At 44.3% G+C, this 8953-nt stretch overlaps 1 pseudogene; it reads right to left on the bottom strand.

The window, feature by feature from the left end:
* Positions 1–857: 857 nt before the first annotated feature.
* Positions 858–1011, bottom strand: LOC144510964 (U1 spliceosomal RNA; annotated as a pseudogene).
* Positions 1012–8953: the final 7942 nt, after the last annotated feature.

Genomic DNA, 8953 nt, shown 5'->3' with positions numbered 1-8953 from the left:
ATTTAGTGTCACAAGTAGGCTTACATTAACACTGCAATGAAGTTACTGTGAAAATCCCCTCGTCGTCACACTCCGGCGCCTGTTCGGGTACACTGAGGGAGAATTTAATATGATCAATGCGTCTAACCAGCACGTCTTTCGGATTGTGGGACGAAACCGGAGCACCCGGAGGAAACGCATGCAGACATGGGGGGAATGTGCAAACTCCACACAGACAGTGACCCAAGCAGGAAATCGAACCCGGGTCCCTGGCGCTGTGAGGCAGCAGTGCTAACCACTGTGCCACCGTGCCGCCCCACATGGAGTCCATATGGGCACATGGGTGGGTGCAGTCAATTGCACCATGCACTCTTGGGGAGCCTGTGATAGCCATGAAGCTGGTAAATCTCACAGCCAACAAAGAGACCCATTGCCCAGTGTGGCAGTCCTCCCACTCTGCCTCGTATCCATCACAGACTTTTGCATGGCACTTTGCAAACGGTGCTGTCTGTCAAGACCAGTCTGGCACGAAGCTGGAGGGCAGGAAATGGTAAGCCACAGCACAGCGGCATTCAGCACATCAGGAGCAATGCAACGATATGGCAGGTGCAGGTTCTGTATGTTGCGCTCACCTCAAAACCTCGAGTGAACTGTGGTCTACATTGTGCACGACCCTCTTTTGCAAACCGGGTTTGCTGCCAATGTGATTTGCCGCTGGCATGAAGCAAGATTGGAAAGATTACAGCGGGTTTCTGACTTTTTAGCTCTCACTGGCTTCTCCGCTCCCATTCGCCACCAGACCTGCCACGGACCAGATGCGAGAATTCCACCCTTGGAGTGGGCAATTCAGCCGATTTTCTATTCTTGGATTCGTAAATCATGGGAGAGCGCGAACGCAGTCCCCCATTACCACAAATTCTGTAGTCGAGTATCCCACCCCACAGGCGTCAGCACATCCAGAGTGCAATGGGATAGCCTCATCCTGGGATATCAACCGACCTGATCATTAACTCCACCCTGCCAGGTCAGCATATTGCCTGGTGGTCAAGCAAAGCTCGATATTGCATTTTGCTCAGGGTTATATATCAGGCATCAGCTTGAACGCAAATTGTAAAAACAATCGGGCTCTGAAGGCCAAATCCTTCTGACTTTTTTTTTCCCCAGTGAGAGATAATGGCAGAGTTCCGGAAGCTTTACAATACATATATTCTGATCCTGCTCTTCACGAGGTAGCAGCGTCAACCATTTATGGCACACGAGTCAGAAATTACAAAAAGGAGACAAAATGAGGAAATCAAAAATAGGGCCACATATGTTGTTATTTTTCACAGCAGTGCCTCCAAGGTTTGATGCTTCAAGCCAGGAATTCCAGACCCGGCTCTATAGACAGCTCATTTCCCACAATCTGCATATCTCGAAACTGGAGTGGCTGCCAGCAGGGAGGGACTGACGTTGACAATATTTTACTTGACAGTGACTGCAGAATATTCCACAATGCGATGTATAAAATTGTAATGATGCAGGTTGACTTTTACAATAATGAGCCAACTTCATTACAATCAAAACCAGTTAATTTGAAATGGCCTGGTAAAATCAAACTGACCAGCAGACAGATCAAAAACATCCACACTGATGTGAAAGAGCTCTTAGTAGATGTCAGTTTAATTCTGACCTTAAAGTATAATTTTTTTTGTTTTTAAGCTGACGGTTAAGTCTTTGTACCATTCAAACATGATGTGAATAATTGCTATGCATGAATTGTTGGGGCTTACAGTTGGCTTAACAATCAAATAACAAGAATTATTAATTTTGCGAAGTAAATTGTGACTCGTACACAAAATAAATTTGTCTAACATGGCAGCGAGATTGATGCATGCGGCAGTTATTCATTTATGAAATGTGGGCGTCGCTGGCTAGGCCAGCATTTATTGCCCATCCTTAATTGCCATCGTGAAGGTGATGGTGAGCTGCCTTCTTGAACCACCGCAGTCCATGTGGTGTCGGTACAACCACAGTGTTGTTAGGGAGCAAGTTCCAGAATTTTTCCCCAGTAACAGTGAAGGAACAACAATGTATTCCCAAGTCAAGATGGTGAGTGGCATGGAGGGGAACTTTCAAGTGGTGGTGTTGCATTGTGCCTGTTGCCCTCGTCCTTCTGGACGGTCGCTGTTGGGAGTTTGGAAGGTGCTGTCAAAGTAGCCTTGGTGAATCCCTGTGGGTACATCTTGTAGGTGGTACACACTGCTGTTACTGTGTGTTGGTGGTGGAAGGAGTGAATGTTTGTGGATGGGGTGCCAATCAAGTGGGGCTGCTTTGTCCTGGATGGTGTTAAACTTCGAGAATGTTGTTGGAGTTGCACCCATCCAAGCAAGTGGAGACTATTCCATCACATTCCTGACTTGTGCCTTGTTAATGGATTGGCTTTGGGGAGTCAGGAGGTGAGTTACTTGCCGCAGGATTCCTAGCTTTAAACCTGTTCTTGTCGTCACAGTATTTATATGGCTCTCCAGTTCAGTTTCTGGTCAATGGTTATTCCCAGGATTTTGATAGTGAGGGATTCAGTGAAGGTAATGCCATTGAATATCAAGGGGTGATGGTTAGATCCTCATGTTGGAGATGGTTAGACCCTCTCATGTTGGAGATGGTTAGACCCTCTCAAGTTGGAGATGGTTAGACCCTCTCATGTTGGAGATGGTTAGACCCTCTCATGTTGGAGATGATCATTGCCTGGCACTTGTGTGGCATGAATGTTACTTGCCACTTGTCTGCCCAAGCCTGGATATTGCCCAGGTCTTGCTGCATTTGAACATGGACAACTTCAGCATCTGAGGAGTTGCAAATGGTACTGAACATTGTGCAATCATCAGCAAACATCCCACCCCTGACCTTATGATGGAGGGAAAATCATTGATACAGCAGCTGAAGATCATGTAATGATATCTTGAAACTGAGAGGACTGACCTCCAACCATCACACCATCTTCTTTTGTGCCAGGTATGACTCCCAACAGCGGAGGCTTTTCCCCAATTCCCATTGACTCCAGTTTTGCTCGGGCTCTTTGATGCCACCATTGGTCAAAAGCTGCATTGAAATCAAGGGCAGTCACTCTAAACTCACCTCATGAGTCCAGCTCTTTTTTCCATGCTTGAACCAAGGCTGTAATGAGGTCAGGAACTGAGTGGCCATGTCAGAACCCAAACGGAGCATCAGTGAACAGGTTATTGCTGAGTAAGTGCTGCTTGATAGCACTGTTGATAACCCGTTCCATCACTTTACTGATGGGCGGTAATTAACCGGGTTGGGTTTGCCTTGTTCCATGTGTACAGGAAAACCTGGGCAATTTTCCACACCACTGGGTAAATGCTGGAATTGTAGCTGAACTGGAACAACTTGGCCAGGGCTATGGAATGTTCTGGAGGACATCTTCAGTGCTATTGCTGGAATATTGTCAGCGCTTAGTCTTTGCAGTATCAAGTGCTTCAGCCATTTCTTGATATCGTGTGGAGTTAATTGAATTGGCTAAAGACTGACACCTGTGATGCTGGGGACCTTTAGAGGAAAGGATGGACCACCCACTCAACACTTCATAGGGAGGTTCAGTACTAATGTGCTCCACAGGCTGCAAAGCTCTGCTCAGTAGTGCCTCTGGTGCTGTCTTATGGATGTTGTGAGTGGGGCTGGCTTCAAGCATAATGGCCCAAATCGTCTGGCAGCTCCGATGATAACGCCCATTTTCAGCCAGGACTTCCAGTTCCAGCTAAAACATGAATGGTCCAATGGTCAAGGGCAAGACCAATGAGCATATAGGAGAGTGGAAGGAAGGATATGCCCCCTTTGTACGGCACCAGCTGCCACATTCAGGTAAGATTTTAAAAGTCTCAACTCTTTTAATGAATGAGCGTGCTTTAGTGAATGGATGAGTGAGTGGACGAGTGAGTGTGTGGGTGCATGACTGAACGAGAAGTGGGTAGGCAGGTGGAGAGTCAGATGGGGGGGGCACTTGTTGGGTCAGGTTGGGAAGAAGTTAGTCAAAGGGGTGGAGTAGTTGGGTCAAATTCAGAGAAATGGTCAGGTCAGGAGGGCGGTTGGGTTGGGTGGATGGTCGAGTCGGGGAGGTGGTAGGTGTAGTATAAAGGGTTAACAGATGAGACACGCTAATGTACGATACAGATTATGTTGTACCACTGATATCAGTCAGTCATGTGTTAGACTCTCACTCCAGAGAGGCTGGAAAACTCTGCCTGAGAGCAACATGGCTACTCTGTAGCCTGTTTGGAAGTAGCACTGATAAACACGTTAGGCAGATACCCGAGTATGCCTACAGTCTGTCCAAGAAACAAGTACCACACCCAGGATCCACAGGTAAAAGGTGTATCTCAGAGCAGTGGGTGAGTCGGGTCAGGTGGACAGTCAGTTGCGGGCTCAGTCCTGGGTTTCATTTCAGTTTTGCTGGCTAATCACTGAGCTAGACCAGGGACAGGATTATCTGGACTCTCCCTTTGGTGGGATCTTCCAATCCTGCTGAAGTCAACGGGGATTTAAATGGATCGCCGTGTCTGCCACAGGAAAACCTGCCATGGCAATACTGGAAAGTCTCAGCGCAGGATTAACCAGCATGACATTTCCTGGGTTGTATCCAGGTAATCCTGCCTATTTGGCTCAAGCCACCAATCCTGAGGTCAGAGCCATTCACACAGGATCCTGGGAATCAATCCATTGGAAGTTTCAAGTTTCCAGGAAATTACAGTGCATCTGCACTCATCAGGACTTCCACAGTGTCGTGACTTAAGTCCAGATTCCACTGCTTTGGACATCAGAAGATTTGAGCCAATGTTTTTCAATCAGCACAAAAAGATCATGGGATTTTGATTTGCACTGGCTGTAGAATCATAGAAACCCTACAGTGCATAAGGAGGCCATTCGGCCCATCGAGCCTGCCTGACAACAATCATGATGTGGAGATGCCAGCGTTGGACTGGGGTGAACACAGTAAGAGTTTCAACAACACCAGGTTAAAGTCCAACAGGTTTATTTGGAGCAAATACCATAAGCTTTCGGAGCGCTGCTCCTTCGTCAGATGGAGTGGAAATGTGACGAAGGAGCAGCGCTCCGAAAGCTTATGGTATTTGCTACCAAATAAACCTGTTGGACTTTAACCTGGTGTTGTCAAAACTCTTACTGACAACAATCACCCAGGCCCTAACCTCATAACCCCACGTATTTACCCTGCTAATCCCCCTGACACCAAGGGGCAATTTTATACGGCCAATCAACCTAACCTGTAATTAGATTTAAAATTCCTCGATCATTTGGTTGATGGTGGGCCAATCTAGCACGGTTTAACTGAAACTAAAATGCACAACATGAAACAAATAGATAGCCATTGTTTCCTCGATTCCTTAGAAACATCCATCATAGCTTTCAAAATATACACATTTTATTTTGCTATATAGTTTACGATCAATCCATCATGCTTTTAATTTAATGCTTAGTTTCCAATGTTATATTGTTCACTGTTGAATGTATGACTTGCCAGCTGAGAAGTGAAGTCTTTGGTAGTGCAACTTTATAAACAGCCAGAGAACATACAAAAAGTTTCACGCAAGGTTGCTACAAACTCTGATCTTAATCTCGGTGTGGGCAACCACTGTCCAGACAAAACTAGGTTTTAGTGTATCCAGGGTATTTCAGTGAATATTCCATTAAAAAAAACCTTACAGTTGGAGTAATTTAGATCTCTAAATAATATTGATGGTACAAATAAAAATTACCATCAGATCACTGGCTCATTAATGTTGTGCTGTCAATATATTGTTGCGCTAATTTTATAATATTGATTTTTCATGCGCTGAACACTTCCTCATTACTCACAAGGTTTAAAGGTGACGCAATATGGCTTGCCAGCAGTCAATTTACTGAGTGATTACACTTTTTATAACTATCATACAGGAACTGGAGTCTCCAAAGTGCACCATTATAGCTTTTTATCATATTAATATTTTTGTAACACCTGCCGATGCCTAATTATAAAATATGAACATTGAGGACTGGCAATCATTTATTATTCATCTCTCTATAGTCCAGCCATGTTCAAAGAATGAAATTACTGTTAATTATATCAATCAATCAGACATGCTATCATCGGATCAAGTCCCTTTGTTTTGCGCATTGGAAGTTTTAATCCTAAAAGCTTACGAATGCAAATTGATGCGAGCTGTAATTGACTGAAGCTGGATCTTGTACTTGTAGCCATCAAGTTCACTAATGCAATTAGGGCCAGCATTTGACATCTTATGTGAAATTTAAACATTTCCGAGGTGCAATAATAAATGCTTTGTCCATTCAATTTGAACTGGAATACCATTAAAGTCAAGGGAGGGGTTTTATGGGGGCTTCTTCTGAACTGTTTAAGATGTTCAGTTCAAGTGTCGATGACAGCTTGCGGTTAATTACATCAGTTCCCTGCTGGGTCAATATAAAGGGTTGCCACACTTGAGAGAAATAAACAAGATTGTCCATCAGAACCTACATTAGCTGAACATTCTAATAGTTCAAAAGGGTGATGAGCAGAATCAGTCATCAATTTTCAAATGGAAAAAGACGCACATGAGATGGGGAAAGAAAGTTTGGGAAATACCCTCCACCCTGTTCATAACACTATAAGATATAGGAGCCAAATGAGGCCATTTGGCCCATGGGGTCTGCTCCGCCATTCAATTATGGCTGGTAAGTTGATCAACCCCATTGCCCCACCTTTTCCCCGTAACCTTTGATCCCCTTACAAATCAAGAACCGATCTCTGTCTTAAATACACTCAATGACCGGGCCTCTACAGCCTTCTACGGCAATGAATTCCATAGATTCACCACCCTCTGGTTGAAGAAATTCTTCATCTCAGTTCTAAAGGGTCGTCCCTTTACTCTGAGGCTGTGCCCTTGGATCCGAGTCTCTCCTACTAATGGAAACATCTTCCCCATGTTCGCTCTATCCAGGTCTTTCAGCATTCTGTAAGTTTCAGTGAGATCTCTCCTCATACTTCTAAACTCAATTGAGTACAGACCCAGATTCCTCAAACGCTCCTCATATGTCAAGCACTACCGTGGGCACTATCATGGGCACTACCATCATGCTAATAGATTCAGAACGGATCCAACAGCTCAAAACTGGGCATCCATGAGGCACTGCGGGCCATCAGCGTAGTAGCAGAATTGTACACAACCTCATGGCCCGGCATGTCCCTCACTTTGCCATTGCCTTCGACCCTGGTCATCAGCCCTGGTTCAATGCGGAGTGTCGGACAGCATGTCAGAAGCAACATTAGGCATACCTAAAATGAGATGCCAGCCTGAGACGCTACAACACAGGGCTGTGCGCAAGCTAAACAGAAGCAGCATGTGATAGATAGAGCTAAACCACCACATAAGAAGGCAGCTCACCAGCACCTTCTCATGGGAAAATAGGGATGGGCAATAAAGGCTGGCTGAGCCAATGATGCCCACATCCCATAAATGAATAGGAAAAAAGAGATCATTTGACTGCCAGCGTATAGTGGTTATTTTGTGTGGTTATTTTGTGAACGAGTTAAACTTAACCACTCACTTGTGGCATAAAACAAAACACAACTAGTAATTATACATTCTCAATGCAACAGCAATTTGAATACATTAAGCTTGAAAACACATGTATTCCCTTCCAGGGATTAATTCAATGCAGAGTTATCTGCATACATTGGTTTGTTCACCTTTCCAATCTATCTTACTTCAATTTCCAATCTATCTTACTTCAAAGCAGATCCTCACCGGAGCAAATATCTCATTTGATTTCTGGATAACAACAACCAGGAACTATATTGGATCACACCTTGCATTTTGTGTCAAACTTTTTAAACAGCTACTTACATCAGGGATATAGTGTAATAAATTCATCAGAATGATCATGTGAAGTCATGTCATATAACATATTGGAACAAAGTGATGGATGCTATGTTATCCATAGGTTTTTGAGAGCTTTTAATAGAGTAAATCTTTAAGATCTAAACATCAGGATGACCAATGCAAATAAGAAGAATTAAAATTAACCAGGATTAAATTAACCCCTGGCAATTCTTTAGCTCTTGAGGAGGGGAAGGAGTTGGGAGTGGGAAAGGCTATGCTGCAATATAATCCTTGTTAGTTTTGTTCACTGCAACATGTAAAGACACAGCTACTGTGGTGAATAAACCTGACTTGTAAACATTGAGCTCTCACCTATTTGTCTAATTGGCCACTAAGTCATAGACATGTTAGCGCTGGTGCCAATTTGGTGTTAGGAGTGGATCAGAGAAAGGCCAATATAATGATACACGGTCAGACACTTTGTCAGGGATACAAAGGGTCTTTATCAACAGAGAAAAACAGTAGATGGGCCGAATGGCCTCTTTCTTGGGCCGAATGGCCTCTTTCTGTACTGTAGGGTTTCTATGATTTCTATAGGCTGGCAGCCCCCAGTTGCCCTAGTCCCGACTTCTTTTACATATTTTCTAGGTGCATTTTGCCTAAGAGGCAGCCCCATGGGGCGATTACCCACTCTCGTCCTAAATGGTCCCACAAGCCGGGTGATCTCCTTCTGCTGTGTTGTCCTTAAAGAGACAATCACCACAATCAAGATCTATAATCATGAAGGAAATGGTGAGAATATTCAAGCAGGTCGAATTGATACAACAGGAGCAGACAAACATGCTTCTGGAGCAAGTGAAAATCTCAAGGAGAGTCAAAGTGGGTAAGGCTCAAACAGCCAGAGAACAGGATCCTATTATTTTGGCAGGAGATCAAGATGAGGCCCCTTTCACCATCAGAGCAACTCTATTTGAAGTAGAGGGAGAAGATGCCTGAGGGAACTTTTTTTTTAGGAGCAGGGAAGACACCCTCGAAGAGTTTCAAAATAGAGTTTAAAGTTTATTCATTAGTGTCACAAGTAGGCTTACATTAACACGGCA

Source organism: Mustelus asterias, chromosome 23, assembly GCF_964213995.1.
Source record: "Mustelus asterias chromosome 23, sMusAst1.hap1.1, whole genome shotgun sequence".
Taxonomy (NCBI): Eukaryota; Metazoa; Chordata; class Chondrichthyes; order Carcharhiniformes; family Triakidae; genus Mustelus; species Mustelus asterias.
This window is presented reverse-complemented; position numbering and strand designations above follow the sequence as displayed.